Source organism: Rutidosis leptorrhynchoides, chromosome 5 (genome assembly GCF_046630445.1).
Source record: "Rutidosis leptorrhynchoides isolate AG116_Rl617_1_P2 chromosome 5, CSIRO_AGI_Rlap_v1, whole genome shotgun sequence".
NCBI lineage: Eukaryota > Viridiplantae > Streptophyta > Magnoliopsida > Asterales > Asteraceae > Rutidosis > Rutidosis leptorrhynchoides.
Genome location: NC_092337.1, coordinates 180715814 through 180740176, shown reverse-complemented (window position 1 = coordinate 180740176; position 24363 = coordinate 180715814).

Genomic DNA, 24363 nt, shown 5'->3' with positions numbered 1-24363 from the left:
AGCAGAGATCATCTGTTACAAAAATGCAATTCGCATTATACGAGAAAAAGGAAAACCCTTAATGGTGTACGGAGAAAAGGGCAACACGAAGCTACATCTTATTAGTAATTTGAAAGCACAAAAACTAATAAGAAAAGGTTGCTATGCTGTTCTAGCACACGTCGAGAAAGTACAAACTGAAGAAAAGAGCATCAATGATGTTCCCGTCGCAAAAGAATTTCCTGATGTATTTCCGAAAGAATTACCGGGATTACCCCCACATCGATCCGTTGAATTTCAAATAGATCTTGTACCAGGAGCTGCACCAATAGCTCGTGCTCCTTACAGACTCGCACCCAGCGAGATGAAAGAACTACAAAGCCAATTACAAGAACTTTTAGAGCGTGGTTTCATTCGACCAAGCACATCACCGTGGGGAGCTCCTGTTTTGTTTGTCAAGAAGAAAGATGGTACATTCAGGTTGTGTATCGACTACCGAGAGTTGAACAAACTTACTATCAAGAACCGCTACCCACTACCGAGAATCGATGACTTATTTGATCAACTACAAGGCTCGTCTGTTTATTCAAAGATTGACTTACGTTCCGGGTATCATCAAATGCGGGTGAAAGAAGATGATATTCCAAAGACTGCTTTCAGAACACGTTACGGTCATTACGAGTTTATGGTCATGCCGTTTGGTTTAACTAATGCACCAGCTGTGTTCATGGACCTTATGAACCGAGTGTGTGGACCATACCTTGACAAGTTTGTCATTGTTTTCATTGATGACATACTTATTTACTCAAAGAATGACCAAGAACACGGTGAACATTTGAGAAAGGTGTTAGAAGTATTGAGGAAGGAAGAATTGTACGCTAAGTTTTCAAAGTGTGCATTTTGGTTGGAAGAAGTTCAATTCCTCGGTCACATAGTGAACAAAGAAGGTATTAAGGTGGATCCGGCAAAGATAGAAACTGTTGAAAAGTGGGAAACCCCGAAAACTCCGAAACACATACGCCAGTTTTTAGGACTAGCTGGTTACTACAGAAGGTTCATCCAAGACTTTTCCAGAATAGCAAAACCCTTGACTGCATTAACGCATAAAGGGAAGAAATTTGAATGGAATGATGAACAAGAGAAAGCGTTTCAGTTATTGAAGAAAAAGCTAACTACGGCACCTATATTGTCATTGCCTGAAGGGAATGATGATTTTGTGATTTATTGTGATGCATCAAAGCAAGGTCTCGGTTGTGTATTAATGCAACGAACGAAGGTGATTGCTTATGCGTCTAGACAATTGAAGATTCACGAACAAAATTATACGACGCATGATTTGGAATTAGGCGCGGTTGTTTTTGCATTAAAGACTTGGAGGCACTACTTATATGGGGTCAAAAGTATTATATATACCGACCACAAAAGTCTTCAACACATATTTAATCAGAAACAACTGAATATGAGGCAGCGTAGGTGGATTGAATTATTAAATGATTACGACTTCGAGATTCGTTACCACCCAGGGAAGGCAAATGTGGTAGCCGATGCCTTGAGCAGGAAGGACAGAGAACCCATTCGAGTAAAATCTATGAATATAATGATTCATAATAACCTTACTACTCAAATAAAGGAGGCGCAACAAGGAGTTTTAAAAGAGGGAAATTTAAAGGATGAAATACCCAAAGGATCGGAGAAGCATCTTAATATTCGGGAAGACGGAACCCGGTATAGGGCTGAAAGGATTTGGGTACCAAAATTTGGAGATATGAGAGAAAGGGTACTTAGAGAAGCTCATAAAACCAGATACTCAATACATCCTGGAACGGGGAAGATGTACAAGGATCTCAAGAAACATTTTTGGTGGCCGGGTATGAAAGCCGATGTTGCTAAATATGTAGGAGAATGTTTGACGTGTTCTAAGGTCAAAGCTGAGCATCAGAAACCATCAGGTCTACTTCAACAACCCGAAATCCCGGAATGGAAATGGGAAAACATTACCATGGATTTCATCACTAAATTGCCAAGGACTGCAAGTGGTTTTGATACTATTTGGGTAATAGTTGATCGTCTCACCAAATCAGCACACTTCCTGCCAATAAGAGAAGATGACAAGATGGAGAAGTTAGCACGACTGTATTTGAAGGAAGTCGTCTCCAGACATGGAATACCAATCTCTATTATCTCTGATAGGGATGGCAGATTTATTTCAAGATTCTGGCAGACATTACAGCAAGCATTAGGAACTCGTCTAGACATGAGTACTGCCTATCATCCACAAACCGATGGGCAGAGCGAAAGGACGATACAAACGCTTGAAGACATGCTACGAGCATGTGTTATTGATTTCGGAAACAGTTGGGATCGACATCTACCGTTAGCAGAATTTTCCTACAACAACAGCTACCATTCAAGCATTGAGATGGCGCCGTTTGAAGCACTTTATGGTAGAAAGTGCAGGTCTCCGATTTGTTGGAGTGAAGTGGGGGATAGACAGATTACGGGTCCGGAGATTATACAAGAAACTACCGAGAAGATCATCCAAATTCAACAACGGTTGAAAACTGCCCAAAGTCGACAAAAGAGCTACGCTGACATTAAAAGAAAAGATATAGAATTTGAAATTGGAGAGATGGTCATGCTTAAAGTTGCACCTTGGAAAGGCGTTGTTCGATTTGGTAAACGAGGGAAATTAAATCCAAGGTATATTGGACCATTCAAGATTATTGATCGTGTCGGACCAGTAGCTTACCGACTAGAGTTACCTCAACAACTCGCGGCTGTACATAACACTTTCCACGTCTCGAATTTGAAGAAATGTTTTGCTAAAGAAGATCTCACTATTCCGTTAGATGAAATCCAAATCAACGAAAAACTTCAATTCATCGAAGAACCCGTCGAAATAATGGATCGTGAGGTTAAAAGACTTAAGCAAAACAAGATACCAATTGTTAAGGTTCGATGGAATGCTCGTAGAGGACCCGAGTTCACCTGGGAGCGTGAAGATCAGATGAAGAAGAAATACCCGCATCTATTTCCAGAAGATTCGTCAACACCTTCAACAGCTTAAAATTTCGGGACGAAATTTATTTAACGGGTAGGTACTGTAGTGACCCGAACTTTTCCATGTTTATATATATTAATTGAGATTGATATTTACATGATTAAACGTTTCCAACATGTTAAGCAATCAAACTTGTTAAGACTTGATTAATTGAAATAGGTTTCATATAGACAATTGACTACCCAAGTTGACCGGTGATTCACGAACGTTAAAACTTGTAAAAACTATATGATGACATATATATGGTTATATATATATAGTTAACATGATATTATGATAAGTAAACATATCATTAAGTATATTAACAATGAACTACATATGTAAAAACAAGACTACTAACTTAATGATTTTTAAACGAGACATATATGTAACGATTATCGTTGTAACGACATTTAAATGTATATATATCATATTAAGATATATTAATATATCATAATATCATGATAATATAATAATTTAACATCTCATTAGATATAATAAACAATGGGTTAACAACATTAATTGAGATCGTTAACTTAAAGGTTTCAAAACAACACTTACATGTAACGACTAACGATGACTTAACGACTCCGTTAAAATGTATATACATGTAGTGTATTTAGATGTATTAAAATACTTTTGGAAGACTTCAAGACATATATCGAAACACTCATACTTAACGAAAATGGTTACAGTTACTTTCCCATTCTTTTCTTTCATCAAGAATTCTAGTCGTATTCTTACCCGTATTATACACAGCTTCAAAACGTACTTACTATGGGTATATACCAATAGGAACTAGCATGGGATTCCACTCTTGATTATGTCATGTATGACTAATCAATTTTAACTTCTACCATGAGCTAGTCAACTAACTAGAACTCCTTTTAACCCCACTCACCACTCACCAATTAACACTCATCATTCACTCCATTTCACTTCCAAATCTCTTTCTAATTCTCTCTCAACACACCCACACTATTATGAACGTATTTTTCCAGTAGTTAATCATCATCTTCATCAAAAATCACTTCAAGAATCAAGCTATAATCATCATAGGAAGAACACTTCAAGAATACTTCAAAAATCCCTTCAAGTTTACTAATTTACTTCCAAGCTTTCTAATCCATTCCAAGTAATCATCTAAGATCAAGAAACCTTTGTTATATACAGTAGGTTATCTTTCTTATTCAAGGTAATATTCATATTCAAACTTTGATTCAATTTCTATAACTATAAACTATCTTAATTCGAGCAAAAATCTTACTTGAACTTGTTTTTGTGTCATGATCCTACTTCAAGAACTTTCAAGCCATCCAAGATCCTTTGAAGCTAGATCATTTCTTGTCACTTCCAGTAGGTTTACCTACTAAACTTGAGGTAGTAATGATGTTCATAACATCATTCGATTCATATATATAAAACTATCTTATTCGAAGGTTTAAACTCGTAATCACTAGAACATAGTTTAGTTAATTCTAAACTTGTTCGCAAACAAAAGTTAATCCTTCTAACTTGACTTTTAAAATTAACTAAACACATGTTCTATATCTATATGATATGCTAACTTAATGATTTAAAACCTGGAAACACGAAAAACACCGTAAAACCGGATTTACGCCGTCGTAGTAACACCGCGGGCTGTTTTGGATTAGTTAATTAAAAACTATGATAAACTTTGATTTAAAAGTTGTTATTCTGAGAAAATGATTTTTATTATGAACATGAAACTATATCCAAAAATTATGGTTAAACTCAAAGTGGAAGTATGTTTTCTAAAATGGTCATCTAGACGTCGTTCTTTCGACTGAAATGACTACCTTTACAAAAACGACTTGTAACTTATTTTTCTGACTATAAACCTATACTTTTTCTGTGTAGATTCATAAAATACAGTTCAATATGAAACCATAGCAATTTGATTCATTCAAAACGGATTTAAAATGAAGAAGTTATGGGTAAAACAAAATTGGATAATTTTTATCATTTTAGCTACGTGAAAATTGGTAACAAATCTATTCCAACCATAACTTAATCAACTTGTATTGTATATTATGTAATCTTGAGATACCATAGACACGTATACAATGTTTCGACCTATCATGTCGAAACATCTATATATATTTCGGAACAACCATAGACACTCTATATGTGAATGTTGGAGTTAGCTATACAGGGTTGAGGTTGATTCCAAAATATATATAGTTTGAGTTGTGATCAATACTGAGATACGTATACACTGGGTCGTGGATTGATTCAAGATAATATTTATTGATTTATTTCTGTACATCTAACTGTGGACAACTAGTTGTAGGTTACTAACGAGGACAGCTGACTTAATAAACTTAAAACATCAAAATATATTAAAAGTGTTGTAAATATATTTTGAACATACTTTAATATATATGTATATATTGTTATAGGTTCGTGAATCAACAGTGGCCAAGTCTTACTTCTCGACGAAGTAAAAATCTGTGAAAGTGAGTTATAGTCCCACTTTTAAAATCTAATATTTTTGGGATGAGAATACATGCAGGTTTTATAAATGATTTACAAAATAGACACAAGTACGTGAAACTACATTCTATGGTTGAATTATCGAAATCGAATATGCCCCTTTTTATTAAGTCTGGTAATCTAAGAATTAGGGAACAGACACCCTAATTGACGCGAATCCTAAAGATAGATCTATTGGGCCTAACAAACCCCATCCAAAGTACCGGATGCTTTAGTACTTCGAAATTTATATCATATCCGAAGGGTGTCCCGGAATGATGGGGATATTCTTATATATGCATCTTGTTATTGTCGGTTACCAGGTGTTCACCATATGAATGATTTTTATCTCTATGTATGGGATGTGTATTGAAATATGAAATCTTGTGGTCTATTATTATGATTTGATATATATAGGTTAAACCTATAACTCACCAACATTTTTGTTGACATTTTAAGCATGTTTATTCTCAGGTGATTATTAAGAGCTTCCGCTGTTGCATAGTTAAATAAGGACGAGATTTGGAGTCCATGCTTGTATGATATTGTGTAAAAACTGCATTCAAGAAACTTATTTTGTTGTAACATATTTGTATTGTAAACCATTATGTAATGGTCGTGTGTAAACAGGATATTTTAGATTATCATTATTTGATAATCTACGTAAAGCTTTTTAAAACCTTTATCTATGAAAAAAAGGTTATGGTTTGTTTTAAAAATGATTGCAGTCTTTGAAAAACGTCTCATATAGAGGTCAAATCCTCGCAACGAAATCAATTAATATGGAACGTTTTTAATCAATAAGAACGGGACATTTCAGTTGACAACCTACCCGTTCAAGTAGGTAATTTAACCTTTGTAGTCGAATTTATTGTCATTGACATAGAAGAGGACCCAAACATTCCTCTAATTTTAGGTTGACCATTCTTAGCGTCCACCGGGACGTTATTTGATGTAAGAGAGGGTAGAATGACACTTAGTAATGATGAAAAATCGATCACCTTTGTGAGTCGAAAGTCTAAATCTCCACCAACCAAAACCGTTGAACCGATAAAAACGATCAATGAGAAGCATATTGTTTTACCAACTCCAACGGTAGTGCTTAACAATAATAAAATGCCTAAGTGTGGGGAAGATGAAGTAACACCTAATAATGACTTGATAACAAAGAACCCCGTTGTTGATACAAAATTAAATGACCCCGTTATTAATAGTTCAATGAAGAAACTTATTAAACGGATTCGTGATGCTAGAACCAAGGGGAACTTTAAGTTGTGTAACCGGTTAGTATCCAATATATCACCTAAAGAAAAGGCAAAACTAGTTGAATTTGTGGATATTACACAAGAATCCGACCAATGGCTTAAAGCAAAAGTCACAGATATGCAAGTTGATTATGGTCCAAAAAGAAATTGACGATGACGTTAATCACAATTTCGACACCACAGCTACCTAAGTGTGGGGAGATTCAAATGTTCTAAAATAAAAATGTTGTCTAGAGTTAGTTGTTCTGTTCTCGTGTAGTTCCTAGAATGGAATCCGATTGGACTTTTCCACTAGCAGACACTAAAGAACTAGTTTTCTCCCCCCATTCTGAATTTTTGTAGGTTTTGTATGAAATTAATACGCTTTTTAAATCTAAGTTTTGTGTGAATTTAAAAACAAAATTTACTTTATTTCATTAAGTTTAAAAAATGATTTCTAAAATTCATCGTGAGTTAAAGACTAGATCATAGAATCGAAATTGCTTTACCCAAGGACGGGGCGAAAAATTTTGTTATCATTATTTTTAATATTACTGATCTAAAGTATGCCAAAAAAATTAAAAAAACCCAAAAATCTTTGTTTTTAAAACAATCGCTTTATAAACGACAAATTTTAAATTTTGTCGAGGGACGGACTAGGTAAACATTGTAGTGACCCGAACTTTTCCATGTTTATATATATTAATTGAGATTAATATTTACATGACTAAATGTTTTCAACGTGTTAAGCAATCGAACTTGTTAAGACTTAATTAAATGAAATAAGTTTCATATAGACAATTGATCACCCAAGTTGACCGGCGATTCACGAACGTTACAAATTTGTAAAAACTACATGTTGTGGTATATATAGACATATATATATGGTTGACATGAGATTATGATGAGTAAGTATCTCACTAAGTACATTAACAATGTGTGATATACATAAGAAATGAGATTACTAAGTTAAGAAACTCGAAATGATATATATAACGATTATCGTTATGTTAACGTCTACTAAATACATATGTATCATATTAAGATATTTATACACTATATTTAACATGATAAAATGATATTTAAATATATCATTAAGTGTGTTAACAATGAACTACATATGTAAAAACAACACTACTAACTCAAGAATTGCGAAACGAGACTTATATGTAACGATTATCGTTGTAACGATATTTTAATGTATATATCATATTAAGAGATATTCATACATCATAATATCATGATAACATAATAATTTAACATCTCATTTGATATAATAAACATTGGGTTAACAACATTAATTGAGATCGTTAACTTAAAGGTTTCAAAACAACACTTACATGTAACGAGTAACGAAGACTTAACGACTCCATTAGAATGTATATACATGTTGTGTTTTGATATGTATTTTTACACTTTTTAAAGACTTCAAGACACATATCAAAGTACTTCTACTTAACAAAAATGCTTACAATTACATCCTCGTTCAGTTTCATCAACAATTCTACTCGTATGCACCCGTATTCGTACTCCTACAATACACAGCTTTCAGATGTATGTACTATTGGTATATACACTCCAATGATCAGCTCTTAGCAGCCCATGTGAGTCACCTAACACATGTAGGAACCATCATTTGGCAACTAGCATGAAATATCTCATAAAATTACAAAAATATTAGTAATCATTCATGACTTATTTACATGAAAACAAAATTACATATCCTTTATATCTAATCCATATACCAACGACCAAAAACACCTGAAAATACTTTCATTCTTCAATTTTCTTCATCTAATTGATCTCTCTCAAGTTCCATCTTTAAGTTCTAAGTGTTCTTCATAAATTCCATAAGTATAGTTTCATAAAAATCAAGAATACTTCCAAGTTTTCAAGTCTACTTCCAAGCTTTCTAATCCATTCCAAGTAATCATCTAAGATCAAGGAACCTTTGTTATTTACAGTAGGTTATATTTCTAATTCAAGGTAATATTCATATTCAAACTTTGATTCAATTTCTACAACTATAACAATCTTATTTCGAGTGAAAATCTTACTTGAACTGTTTTCGTGTCATGATTCTGCTTCATGAACTTTCAAGCCATCCAAGGATCCTTTGAAGCTAGATCCATTTTTCTCATTTCCAGTAGTTTTATCCAAAAAACTTGAGGTAGTAATGATGTTCATAACATCATTCGATTCATACATATAAAGCTATCTTATTCGAAGGTTTAAACTTGTAATCACTAGAACATAGTTTAGTTAATTCTAAACTTGTTAGCAAACAAAAGTTAATCCTTCTAACTTGACTTTTAAAATCAACTAAACACATGTTCTATATCTATATGATATGCTACTTAATGATTTAAAACCTGGAAACACGATGAACACCATAAAATCAGATATACGCCATCGTAGTGAAACCGGAGGCTGTTTTGATTTGGATAATTAAAAACTATGATAAACTTTGATTTAAAAGTTGTTCTTCTGGGAAAATGATTTTTCATATGAACATGAAACTATATCTAAAAATCTTGGTTAAATTCAAAGTGAAAGTATGTTTTTCAAAATGGTCATCAAGATGTCGTTCTTTCGACGGAAATGACTACCTCTTTAGTAATTGACATGTAACTTAAATTTCCGACTATAAACCTATACTTTTTATGTTTAGATTCTTAAATTAGAGTTCAATATGAAACCATAGCAATTTGATTCACTCAAAACGGATTTAAAATGAAGAAGTTATGGGTAAAACAAGATTGGATATTTTTGATCTTTTTAGCTACGGGAAATGTTTAACAAATCTATACAAATCATATCCTAGCTAACTTATATTGTATTATATTTTTTATTCTAATATATTATGTAATCTTGGGATACCATAGACACGTATGCAAATGTTTTGACATATCATATCGACCCATGTATATATATTATTTGGAACAACCTTAGACACTCTATATGCAGTAATGTTGAAGTTAGCAATACAGGGTTGAGGTTGATTCCAAAAATATATATACTTTGAGTTGTGATCTAGCCTGAGACGTGTATACATTGGGTCGTGGATTGATTCAAGATAATATATATCGATTTATTTCTGTATATCTAATTGTGAACAACTAGTTGTAGGTTATTAACGAGGACAGCTGACTTAATACACTCAAATCTTTAAAACATAATAAAAATGGTTGTAATTATATTTTGATCATACTTTGATATATATGTACATATTTGTATAGGTTCGTGAATTGATCCGTGACCAAGTCTTATTTTTGAGGAAGGAAATATCTGTGAAAGTGAGTTATAGTCCCACTTTTAAAATCTAATATTTTTGAGATGAGAATACATGCAGGTTTTATAAATGATTTACAAAATAGACACAAGAACGTGAAACTACATTCTATGGTTGAATTATCGAAATCGAATATGCCCCTTTTTATTAATTCTGGTAATCTAAGAATTAGGGAACAGATACCCTAATTGACGCAAATCCTAAAGATAGATCTATTGGGCCTAACAAACCCCATCCAAATTACCGGATGCTTTAGTACTTCGAAATTTATATCATATCCGAAGGGTATCCCGGAATGATGGGGATATTCTTATATATGCATCTTGTTAATGTCGGTTACCAGATGTTCACCATATGAATGATTTTTATCTCTATGTATGAGATGTGTATTGAAATATGAAATCTTATGGTTTATTGTTACGATTTGATATATATAGGTTAAACCTATAACTCACCAACATTTTCGTTGACGTTTAAAGCATGTTTATTCTCAGGTGAATACTAAGAGCTTCCGCTGTTGCATACTAAAATAAGGACAAGATTTGGAGTCCATGTTTGTATGATATTGTGTAAAAACTGCATTCAAGAAACATATGTCGATGTAATATATTTCTATTGTAAACCATTATGTAATGGTCATGTGTAAACAGTATATTTTAGATTATCATTATTTGATAATCTACGTAATGCTTTTAAAACCTTTATTGATAAAATAAAGGTTATGGTTGTTTTAAAAATGAATGCAGTCTTTGAAAAACGTCTCATATAGAGGTCAAAACCTCGCAACGAAATCAATTAATATGGAACGTTTATAATCAATATGAACGGGACATTTCAAACATACCGAAACTACCTAAAGTAAAAGGAAACAAAATTTTAAAAAAATTATTCATTTAAATTGTTTTAATAAATAAACGTTTTACAAACATATAATATATATATATATATATATATATATATATATATATATATATATATATATATATATATATATATATATATATATATATATATATATATATAATATGTTTGTAGTTTATCTTATGTACAAAACAGGATAAAACAGCGCACTTTCAAACACTGTCATTAAAGTTCAGCAAAAGCTACTAATTTTGACGACAAGACGTAAAATATCAAATGTGATATAAAACAATATGTTTGCAAACTCGGTATTTTTAATCACTTTTCTACACTAATCACCCTCATGAATTTATAATTATAGTCTGATTTCATGCAAATGAGGGCATTGCATGATCTCAAGTGTGGGGAAGGGTTATAAATTCTATAGGGTTTACACTTAGTTTAATTGGCAAATTTTGTGAAAATTTGAAAAAATTTCAATTAAATGAATTCAAAATCATGTTTATACATATTTATGAACGATAAAACTAGGTGATAATACCGAAATTATTATTACCTCACAGAGAACATAAATGGAGAAACAACCCAAAACGCTTGAATTCATTTAAAATGGAATAGAAGAGAATAAAAAGGCAAAGAAAAGAATAAATAAAAGCTAAGTGTGGGAAGAATTTACCAATTTTTTTAAAACACATATCACATATTTGGTACAGATTATTGCAGGCACTTTTGCTTTAGACTAAACTAATCAGTTTTACCCGATTTATTGTAATACCTTTGAAAGAATAGATGGATCTACACGATGAATCAATTCCATCATTAAAAGGAAGTAAAGTCTTCTGAAAGAGACACGCACTTCTTGATTTAGGTCATGAAGCTGTCGTCCAGACCAGCTGTAGAGTCTACGAAAAACCTTGAAAAGTTTTCTCGAAAATCAGCTGAAAATCCAAGGACCTCAGCATCAAACAGGGTCACCAAGTAGTCAGACTTATCCTAACCATGAGAGGATCTGTCTCATAAAATGGGGAGGGCACCGTGCAAATTAGCTTGATAAGAGTAATGAATCAGACCCCCCCAGAAAGGATAATCTCCTTAAAGATTAAAAATCAGCTTTTAAGACTGATATTACTCAATCCTTGAGATTGACTTTAAAGATTGAGAATTACAAACTAATGGAATTCAATGATATCTAAACTCGAGCTTGAACGAGAAAATATTTTGATCAAATTAAAACCGATTTGTTTTCTGAAAACCCATTTTCAGTGCATTCATTACCATTGAACGTAAAATCCTAGGAATTCACCTGGAATTCATTAGGTCACCTGAACCAAATCGGGTGTCAACCGTAAGAACGGTGGTTGCATAGCATGGTCAAAGACAGGACCTTGTGCTAGACCGAAAAAATTATAGGGTGATCTTTACTATTACTCCTACAAAGGATAGTAATTGCATCCAACACGTTGTGAACCATGAACAAATGCATGTCATTAGACATTGCCTTAACAGTTGCTTGTTCAACGCTTTCCTTTACAACCGGACAGTAGTTTACTAAAAGGTAATATACGGAACAAGTAAACTGGATGTGTTGCTTTCCTAATACAAGGTTAGCAAGTGGGTGACACAAAACCACAAGTTTTGAGCTAAAATTTTGAAATCTAAAACCCACACAACCCACCAAAACATTTTGCAAACACCGGTGAAGGGTTATTCCGAAAAACTTATCTAGGGTAAAAGTTAGATTGAATTTTCACAAGATCAAATATTTTCATAAAGATCCAATTTCCTTAAAGGATCTAAATTTTTATAGTCATGTGGGACTGTAAACCACATCGTTACTATCATTGTTTATACCGCCGTATCAAAATCACTGATGTATAAAGTGTGAGAATAAAAAAAGTGATTCAAGTGATTGTGATTTAATTTCAAGTTCTGTATTGCTTGAGGACAAGCAACCAAGTGTGGGGATATTTATTAGTGCTCCAAATGAAAATATATTTAGGCATAATATCCTTCCAATATGTAAAGCTTTTAGTTGCAATTGTTCTATTTTTATGTAATATTCGTTTAAATAAATAAGTAAGAAGACAAAAGAATAAAATGACGATTTGAAGACGCAAATTACCAAAAAGCTAAAATGTACAAGATATAATTCAAGTGGTTCCATTTATTGATAAGAAACGTCTAAAAATTACAAGAGTACAAGTCGCAGAACGCAAAGTACAAGATATCTCCGCGTACGAAAAGGCTTTCGAAAATTCGGAAACGGGACATGAACCAACTATCAACGCGCGACGCAACGGACCTAAAATTACAAGTCAACTATGCACAAGAATATAATATAATATATATATAATTATATAAAATTATATATATTATATTATATATTATTAAATAAAATGTCGGCAAACAAGAAAACAAAAGTATGTGAGCTGTCCCAGGCGGCTATGCGATCGCATGGTCTGGAAGCTTTAAATCCATGCGGTCAAATGGAGTGCTGTAGCTGGTAAGGTTCTATAAATGCAACGAATTCTGGCCGAAATAAACACCTTCATCATACTTCAATCTTACTCTCTCAATATATTTATAATTTTAATTTTAATTTTAAGTTAATAATAATAAGGTTATAGTGGCGAATGTTTTAAGTTTGTAAGTTGAAATTCTGTCCGTGTAACGCTACACGATAAATAATCACTGTAAGCTATGTTCTTCCCTTTTAAATTAATGTCTCATAACTAAGTTATTATTATGCTTATTTGAGCCGAAGTAATTGCGATGTTGGGCTAAATATTAAGACGGGGTTATTGGATTTTGTACCATAATTAAGGTTTGGACAAAAGACCAACACTTGTAAACATTGGACTATTGACTATTAATAGGTAGGGGGTATTGTCTAATTGAACGACAACTCATTGGAACCTGTCGAACCTATCTTTAAGTTAGTTAAACTAATAATTATTAAATTGATTATGAATGTCCTATTTAGTGACGTTTATACGACATCGTTTACAATCATTTAATTAATTATTCGGGTTGGGTAATTGATTATTCATTCTGATCAAGTGGGTAAATTAATATTCATATCTCATTAAAACAGGGGTGGATTACATACAAGGATAATTGGTGAAATTGTTAACAAAGTAATAAAACCTTGGATTATACGCAGTCGATAACCTGGTGTAATCATTAAACAAAGTATTAAAACCTTGTTACAGTTCGAATCCCTAATTAGTTGGAATATTTGACTTCAAGAATAAGGTTAATTTGACGAGCATTTTATAATTATGACCTTTCATGACCCGTCCTAATCCATCAGGACGAATACATTACACTTGGTAACATCGCAAGGTACTTGACCTCTATATGGTACATTTTACAAACATTGCATTCGTTTTTAAAAGACAAACTTTCATTACATTGAAAGTTGACGGCATGCATACCATTTCATAATATATCCAACTATAATTGACTTAATAATAATCTTGATGAACTCGACGACTCGAATGCAACGTCTTTTGAAATATGTCATGAATGACTCCAAGTAATATCTCTAATATGAGCAAATGCACATCGGAAGATTTCTTTCATACCTGAGAATAAACAAGCTTTAAAGTGTCAACCAAAAGGTTGGTGAGTTCATTAGTTTATCATAATCATTCATTTTTATCATTTTAATAGACCACAAGATTTTCATTTTTCATAAATACACATCTCGTATCAGGCATTTTGCAAACTGCATAGAGATAAAAATCATTCATATGGACTGAACACCTGGTAACGACCTTAACAAGATGCATATAGAATATCCCCCAGTATATAGCGCGCAGCTAATAAACTAAATAATACCTCGAAATACTAAAGCATCCATACCCTGGATGGGGCTCGTTGGACCCGATAGATCTACCTTTAGGATTCGCGTCAATTAGGGGCCATTTCCCTAATTCTTAGATTACCAGACTTGAAGGGGAGATATTCAGTTTAATAATCCAACCATATAATGTAGTTTTCGATTACTTGTGTCTATTTCGTAAAACATTTATAAAAGCAGCGCATGTATTCTCAGTCCCAAAAATATATATTGTAAAAGCATTTAAAAAGGGAGCAAATGAAACTCACTATACTGTATTTTGTAGTAAAAATACATATGACGGAATCGAACAATGCAGGGTTGGCCTCGGATTCACGAACCTATATCATTTGTATATTTATTAACACACAAATCATAATCGAATAAATATATATATTATTATTAGTAATATAATTTTTATATTATTAACTTATATATTTTTCATTATTTTATTAAATGTATTTATTTCGTATGAAAAAGTATTAATATAGTTAAGTTATGTATGTTAAATATATTTATACATATATATCATTTGTTTGTTAAAACTAGTAATTGTAGTAATACTAAAATAATATTTGTAATGGTAAAAATGATAATATTGATGATACCTAATATTACTAATAAAAATAATAGTGTTAATAATCTTAGTGATAAATATAATGGTATAATAATAATTAAAAAAATATTAATTTTTACCGTTATTAATGGTTTTGATATTAAATCTTATAATAATGATAATTATAGTTGTTTTTAATAAAATGAAAAATTTAGTAATGATAGTAATAATTATTTTGATAATAATACTTAATATTTAATAATAATAATAATTTTAACTATTTTAATACTAATATTAATAATATTAATAATAATAATAATAATACTTATGTTCATAATTATAATTCTAATATTTATAATGATACCGGTACTAATATTAATGAATATGATAATAAATTTTATTATGTTCATAATAATAATCGTCGAAATCATAATAATGATATTAATACTAGAATTATAAAAATAATGATACTAACATTAGTGATTAGTAATACTTATAGTAATAATAAAAATAATAACTTTAATACTTATAACTATGATAATTATAACTATACTACTTAATAATATCAATCATAATATTAATCATACATCTTGATTTTAGGAGTAATAACTATAATAATAATAACAATAAATAATAATAATAACAATAATAATAATAATAATAATAATAATAATAATAATAATAATAATAATAATAATAATAATAATAATAATAATAATAAATTTAAAAAAAATTAAAGACTACCTTTAAAAGAGCCATTTTAAAAAGAAATGCACCAAGTCGGGATTGAACCCGAGACCTCTCGCTAAACCTTAACACCTCAAACCATTCGTCCGTCAGTTTCATTCTGATTAATACCATACTTAAATCTATTTAACACTTTATCTGTTTACTTCCTTTTCTCCAATAATACATCGACCAGAATACACCACTAACACAATCAGAGGTTTAATTAGATTATTTTAGGATATGAAATTAATTCCTAAATGATTTATAAGTGAAGTAATAAATTAATAAATGCGAAATAAAATAAAAATAAAATAAAAAAATAAAAACAACAGCGACTGCTGTTCGACTATTGAAAGGAAAAAATAATACTTGATTTTGAGATTTACAAAGTTTTAGACAGAAGTTATAAAACAAAATAGGTTTTAATTCACCTTTTGAAACTATTGGACTCATTAATTTAACTTAATTCATCACAGAAAATTCGAATTTAAATGATGAACACATGTTTGACTTTTAGAAACTAATACTTTGACTCTGAAATTTACAATCGATAGCATGAATTAGACTATGAAATCTTGCAGATAGTTTAAATGAAACATTTATAATAGCACTGCATTTAAGGATTTTTAAATGTATTTCAAAATCAAGGTTTTCAAAAATGAATCAAGAACAGAGCCGATACCTGTTACAGTTCTTCGATTTTTCTGTTTTATTTTGAAATTTAAAGCAGATAACAGTATTTGTGATTAATTATAATAGTGTAAGTTCAAATGGTTGTTACTTATCAACTGGTATCATTTGGTTTATAATGGATTACAGGCTCGACAGAGTATCAAATCAGAATCAGAAAAATAAAATAAAAATTAAAAAGGGGAAAGGGATTGCTAACGGCATTTGGTTGTTAATGTAGCTTGATTTCGATTGATAGCAAGGTTAGAGATAGAAACAAAGTTTGGATAGGGATGTTAAACAAATTCCATCGAATTCATCTAGCTTTAAGATATGTATATATAATTAGTATTGATAATAATTAAATATAATTATATAAATAATAATACTTTTGATATTAATAATAAAAATAATTATTATAATAATTTAATGATTTTTGTAATACTGATTATACTAATAATGTTAACAATAATATTAATACTGATAATAATAATAGTTTTTAAGATTAATAATAAAAATAATAATATGATGACATGAATAATAACAATAATGTTATCTTTAGTAAAAGTAATAAGTTTCATAATAATTAATGCTAATGATAATTATAAAAATAATGGTTTTTTAATGATAACGGTATTAGTAATAACAATAAAGATAAAAATCATAATTTTCCTACTAATTATAATAATAATGATATTGATAACATTTATAATAATAATAATAATAATAATTCATAGTGATAATGGTAATTATATTTGATAATAATACTAATATTATTCATAATAACTAATATTATACCTTTATTAATATTTATAATAATGTAGTTAACAATGATAATAATAATAACTATAATAGATTAAATGTATCACATTTCATGGCATGTTTTAATTAATAATACTGATATCAATATAATAATAATAAGATAATAATATTAGTAATTATAACACCTTACATGTATTAACCTTCATATCTATATAATATATATATTGAAAATATTAATTTAACAAGTGGTGATATTAATATTAATGTTAATAATAATAATGGAAGTAATAATAACATTAGTATAAAAATTATATTTCAAACTTGTAATACATTTGATATAATATTTAATAGGTATGTAATATATATATTACATAATATCTTTTATCAATTATTAAATATTTATAAATTATATATATTACTATATATATATACCATTACTTATAGATTTCATAAATATATATCTTCATATCAACTTAATTATTCTGTTCATTAGTTTACACTTTTAATTTCAATTGATTAAATTGTATTTTATTATTTCAAATTGTTATATATATACCTATATATATATATATATATATATATATATATATATATATATATATATATATATATATATATATATATATATATATACATACATATATATACACACTTATTTATGTATCTCTATATATTTATTTGTAACTAATTGTTTGTGAATCGTCGGAAATGGTCAAAGGTCAAAAGCATTCATGAAAAATAGTTCAAACATTTTGGGACTCGGTTTAATAGACTTTGCTTATAGTGTCAGAATCTTATAAAGATCAAGTTTAAATTTGGTTGGAAATTTCCGAGTCGTCACAGTACCTACCCGTTAAAGAAATTTCGTCCCGAAATTTGATCGAGATTGTCATGGCTGACAATAAAAATGTTTTCATGATGATTGCGAGTTGATAACTAGAGTTTTATTACCATAGAGTAATAAGGATAAAATAATTCGATTATTCGAGGATTACGAATGAAGCTATCACTAAATATTGAAATGAGATAGATAAGTTTCATCATAACTTTTTACTAGTCATGGTTGAATTCCGGAATTCAAGGGATCAAAGAAAATCTTCGAAATCTATATAAGATTAGATTTATTATATTACCAGAATCGTAGAAGATAGATCTATCAAGAATATATTTTCTTGATATGTTCGGAGGTTAAGTAGAATGAAAGAGTTATGTAACATGGCACGTGATGACGTTATGATCTGTGAATCATCACGTCCCATTAGAAACTCAGCATGACTTACTGTAATATAATCACGTTGATTAAGTGTCATTATATTATACTAACTCATGCATCAGTTCCCAACACTACTTCAAAAACATTCATAATTTAAACTTGAAGGTTTACAGAATATAGAAACTAAACAGTTTCCTTTATGATGCAATACAGATAGTGTGAAGGGGATACATGATTTCAGATAAGAATAGTTATGACAATATCTTCAGAAATATCGAGGATATTATAATGAAAGATACGATGATATCTTAGAATTTCTAATATCGATGGATGATGAAGAAGATTTATCCGTAAGGGTTTAGATTCAGAAGCATGGTGTTCGCTAAAGATTTCATCAAATACAGAATCATCAGGATTCTTTTTGTACAAGTTTAGTCCCTGTGATTTGTTCAGAGTCTCCTTCATGATTTGCTCAATTCATTTTTCAGTACCCAAATCTTTGAGCTTCTTCAACACTTCATTCTTTATCATCAAACTTTTGACTGTTTAAATAGTCTTCAGTTTGCGCTGCTTCATCAGCTTTTTCAGAACTCAGAAAACTGATTCATAGGCTAAAGTGCTTTTCAGAAATTCAGAATTTAGGTTCGTAAATCCAGGAGATAGAAGTTATATATGTATATATATGTATATATATATATATATATATATATATATATATATATATATATATATATATATATATATATATATATATAATTGTTATCGTAGAATTGCTGAGAAATTCGAGATTATCGATAGATGCCTCCCGGTATTTGGTATGGTAATTATCGTTACAAGATGCGGATGAGTATATGATACGGTTTTGATAAATATAATGATTTTTTGGAAAATCAATAATCAACGAAGTTGTTACTAAGTTTACTGCTAATCTGATGGGATATAAACGGATCCCCGGTAACGATGAAAGGCAAACTTATATATCAAAGTTATAATAGGGTTTATTCGAATGAAAATTCGAAATTAATTTGTTGAAGCTGTGACAAAATTGGCTACTTTGGAAGGGATTTCAAAGTCATTTTCGGTAATGATAACGCCAAGGGAGCTAGCACAGATACGTGTTAAACGTTTACTCAGGTTCCAAGAGTTTTTCAGATGCATAACTATATGCATAAATATTCTTTTCATAGATAACGGGTGGTTGGATCATCCTCTCGATTGAGGTGTTTTAAAGAATCATGAAAGGTTTGAACGCAGATTGTAATCGTCAAGATACAAATGAGGTTTAAGATGAAATCAAGTGGCAAACTTGAAGAATTGTTTAGTTTCATATGTTATAATCAATATTTTAATTCATTTTAATTGTCCAATGTTGATAGTTCTCAGTTGATAGTCCACAGTTAGCAATTCAATAATTCATATATAGTTTAATATATAATATCCGAATTAATTAATACGTCTCGTGACCCGTGTACATGTCTCAGACTCGATCACAACTCAAAGTATATATATTATTATAGAATCAACCTCAACCCTGTATAGCTAACTCAAGCATTACTGCATATAGAGTGTCTATGGTGATTCCAAATAATATATATAGATGCATCGATATGATATGTCAAAACCTTGTATACGTGTCCCGATATTTAAAGTGCGTAAAATAAATAACAGAAATTAAATGATGATAAATAAAATTGCGAGAATTAAAATTGCGATAATAAATTGCTATAATTAAATGTAATAAGTTAGCTAGGAACAGTTAGCTAGGAACAGTTAGCGTGGATTCTTAACAAAATTCTTCTCATAGTTAAATTGTTTGTTTCTAACAAATTTTATTTTGTCCAATGTTTTCTTCATTATGCCACTTGTTGGATTCTGATAAGTCAAAATCCAAATATGAAATTGAATGAAAATGGTTATTCTGCGGTGAACGGATACGTATATCTGTGGATGTAATTAGGATAGTAAATGACTGTTGAATCAGATTCGAAGAATGTACAATGTAACTTATTAATGTGAAATCTAAATATTCCTCGGGTATTACCTACCCGTTAAAATATTTTCACCATTAACAGTTTGTACGAAAGAATTTTTAATTACAATATTTATGAAAATATACTTACATATATATTTTCTTCAGATGTAATCATAGATTTAATGAGTTAATGTAATATTAATCTCATTTGATTTACCGTTAGAACTAGAATACATAATCTCTAAAACATTAGAGATTACATAATCGCCATGAAGAACGAAGATAATTGATGTAGAATGATATGTAGAAGGATGATTATACTCGAGGTACAGAATGAGGTGTTGAGGCATGGATTGTTGATGGTACTGGTGCTGTTACTGATGGTACTGTTGGTGCTTTTAATGTTGCTGAAGCTGGTAAATTTTTGCACAATATTCTCCAAATTGATTATTCGAGCGCGAAGTTCGTTGATTTCTTATATTATTCCGGGATGATTGTAGGTCGGAACGAGCGGATGAATAAGGTTTAGAATTTTAGATAGAATATAATCTTGGTGATATATTCAAGAAATGAGGTTGAAAATGGTATTACGGACAGGTTCGCCGGTAAGTGCTTCAGGTTCTTTGCCAAAGGGACAATATGGTGGATGAAAGGAATCTCCTTCTTCTTGTCTCCAATGATTAAGTAGACTACGAACCCATCAGATGAATTGAGGATGGCTGATTGGTTGATTCATTCTGGTGACGCTGCTTCCAGAGCTTTGGTGAACATCCATGTCGGAATAGCTGTCAGAATAAGTATCGAAATAGCTATCGGAATCTGAGGGACTCGAACTGGTTGAGGGATTCATCTCGTACGATTAGATGAAGGATTTTTTTTATAAGAAATAGATTATAGGATATAGATTAGTACCCTGCAATACATAATTTACATATGCATATATAATACTAAAATCCCATAAGTTACGGAGGAATCTACGAAAGCTGTCAGGCAAAGGTAACAACAACAGATACACTAAGATATGAATTTATCTATACACCGTCTATGCAATATAGGCAGTAAGACGTGCCTAGACTTTAAGGATGATAAGCAAATAATTTTTGACACTAAATGATAAGCAAAACTTTTGACATGCAGACACGGTCGAAGTCCATACCCACTAATGCATCTAAACAACTATCAGTTAGACACACTAATGCAAGACCTGGTTCGTTAAGACCACCACTCTGATACCAACTTTCATGACCCGTCCTAATCCATCAGGACGAATACATTACACTTGGTTACATCGCGAGGTACTTGACCTCTATATGGTACATTTTACAAACATTGCATTCGTTTTTAAAAGACAAACTTTCATTACATCGAAAGTTGACGGCATGCATACCATTTCATAATATATCCAACTATAATTGACTTAATAATAATCTTGATGAACTCGACGACTCGAATGCAACGTCTTTTGAAATATGTCATGAATGACTCCAAGTAATATCTCTAATATGAGCAAATGCACAGCGGAAGATTTCTTTCATACCTGAGAATAAACATGCTTTAAAGTGTCAACCAAAAGGTTGGTGAGTTCATTAGTTTATCATAATCATTCATTTTCATCATTTTAATAGACCACAAGATTTTCATTTTTCATAAATACACATCTCGTATCAGGCATTTCGCAAACTGCATAGAGATAAAAATCATTCATATGGACTGAACACCTGGTAACGACCTTAACAAGATGCATATAGAATATCCTCCAGTATACAGCGCGCAGCTAATATACTAAATAAGTCCTCGAAGTACTAAAGCATCCATACCCTGGATGGGGCTCGTTGGGCCCGATAGATCTACCTTTAGGATTCTCGTCAATTAGGGGCCATTTCCCTAATTCTTAGGTTACCAGACTTGAAGGGGCGATATTCAGTTTAATAATCCAACCATATAATGTAGTTTTCGATTACTTGTGTCTATTTCGTAAAACATTTATAAAAGCAGCGCATGTATTCTCAGTCCCAAAAATATATAATGCAAAAGCATTTAAAAAGGGAGCAAATGAAACTCACTATACTGTATTTTGTAGTAAAAATACATATGACGGAATCGAACAATGCAGGGTTGGCCTCGGATTCACGAACCTATATCATTTGTATATTTATTAACACACAAATCATAATCGAATAAATATATATATTATTATTAGTAATATAATTTTTATATTATTATCTTATATATTTTTCATTATTTTATTTATTTCGTATGAAAAAGTATTAATATAGTTAAGTTATGTATGTTAAATATATTTATACATATATATCATTTGTTTGTTAAAACTAGTAATTGTAGTAATACTAAAATAATATTTGTAATGGTAAAAATGATAATATTGATGATACCTAATATTACTAATAAAAATAATAGTGTTAATAATCTTAGTGATAAATATAATGGTATAATAATAACTATAAAAATATTAATCTTTACTGTTAATGATGGTTTTGATAATAAATCTTATAATAATGATAATTATAGTAGTTTTTAATAAAATGAAAAATTTAGTAATGATAGTAATAATTATTTTGATAATAATACTTAATATTTAATAATAATAATAATTTTAACTATTTTAATACTAATATTAATAATATTAATAATAATAATAATAATAATAATAATACTTATGTTCATAATAATAATTCTAATATTTATAATGATACAAGTACTAATATTAATGAATATGATAATAAATTTTATTATGTTCATAATAATAATAATCGTAATCATAATAATGATATTAATACTAGAATTATAAAAATAATGATACTAACATTAGTGATTAGTAATACTTATAGTAATAATAATAATAATAACTTTAATACTTATAACTATGATAATTATAACTATACTACTTAATAATATCAATCATAATATTAATCATACATCTAGATTTTAGGAGTAATAGCTATAATAATAATAACAATAACAATAAATAATAATAATAACAACAACAATAATAATAATAATAATAATAATAATAATAATAATAATAATAATAATAATAATAATAATAATAATAATAATAATAATAATAATAATAATAATAGTAATTAAAAAAACATAAAGACTACCTTTAAAAGAGCCATTTTAAAAAGAAATGCACCAAGTCGGGATTGAACCCGAGACCTCTCGCTAAATCATAACACCTCAAACCATTCGTCCGTCAGTTTCATTCTGATTAATACCATACTTAAATCTATTTAACACTTTATCTGTTTACTTCCTTTTCTCCAATAATACGTCGACCAGAATACACCATTAACACAATCAGAGGTTTAATTTGATTATTTTAGGATATGAAATTAATTCCTAAATGTTTTATAAGTGAAGTAATAAATTAATAAACGCGAAATAAAATAAAATAAATAAAACACAACAGCGACTGCTGTTCGACTTTTGAAAGAAAAAAATACTTGATTTTGAGATTTACAAAGTTTTAGACAGAAGTTATAAAACAAAATAGGTTTTAATTCACCTTTTGAAACTATTGGATTCATTAATTTAACTTAATTCGTCACAGAAAATTCGAATTTAAATGATGAACACAGGTTTGACTTTTAGAAACTAATACTTTGACTCTGAAATTTACAATCGATAGCATGAATTGGACTATGAAATCTTGCAGATAGTTTAAATAAAACATTTATAATAG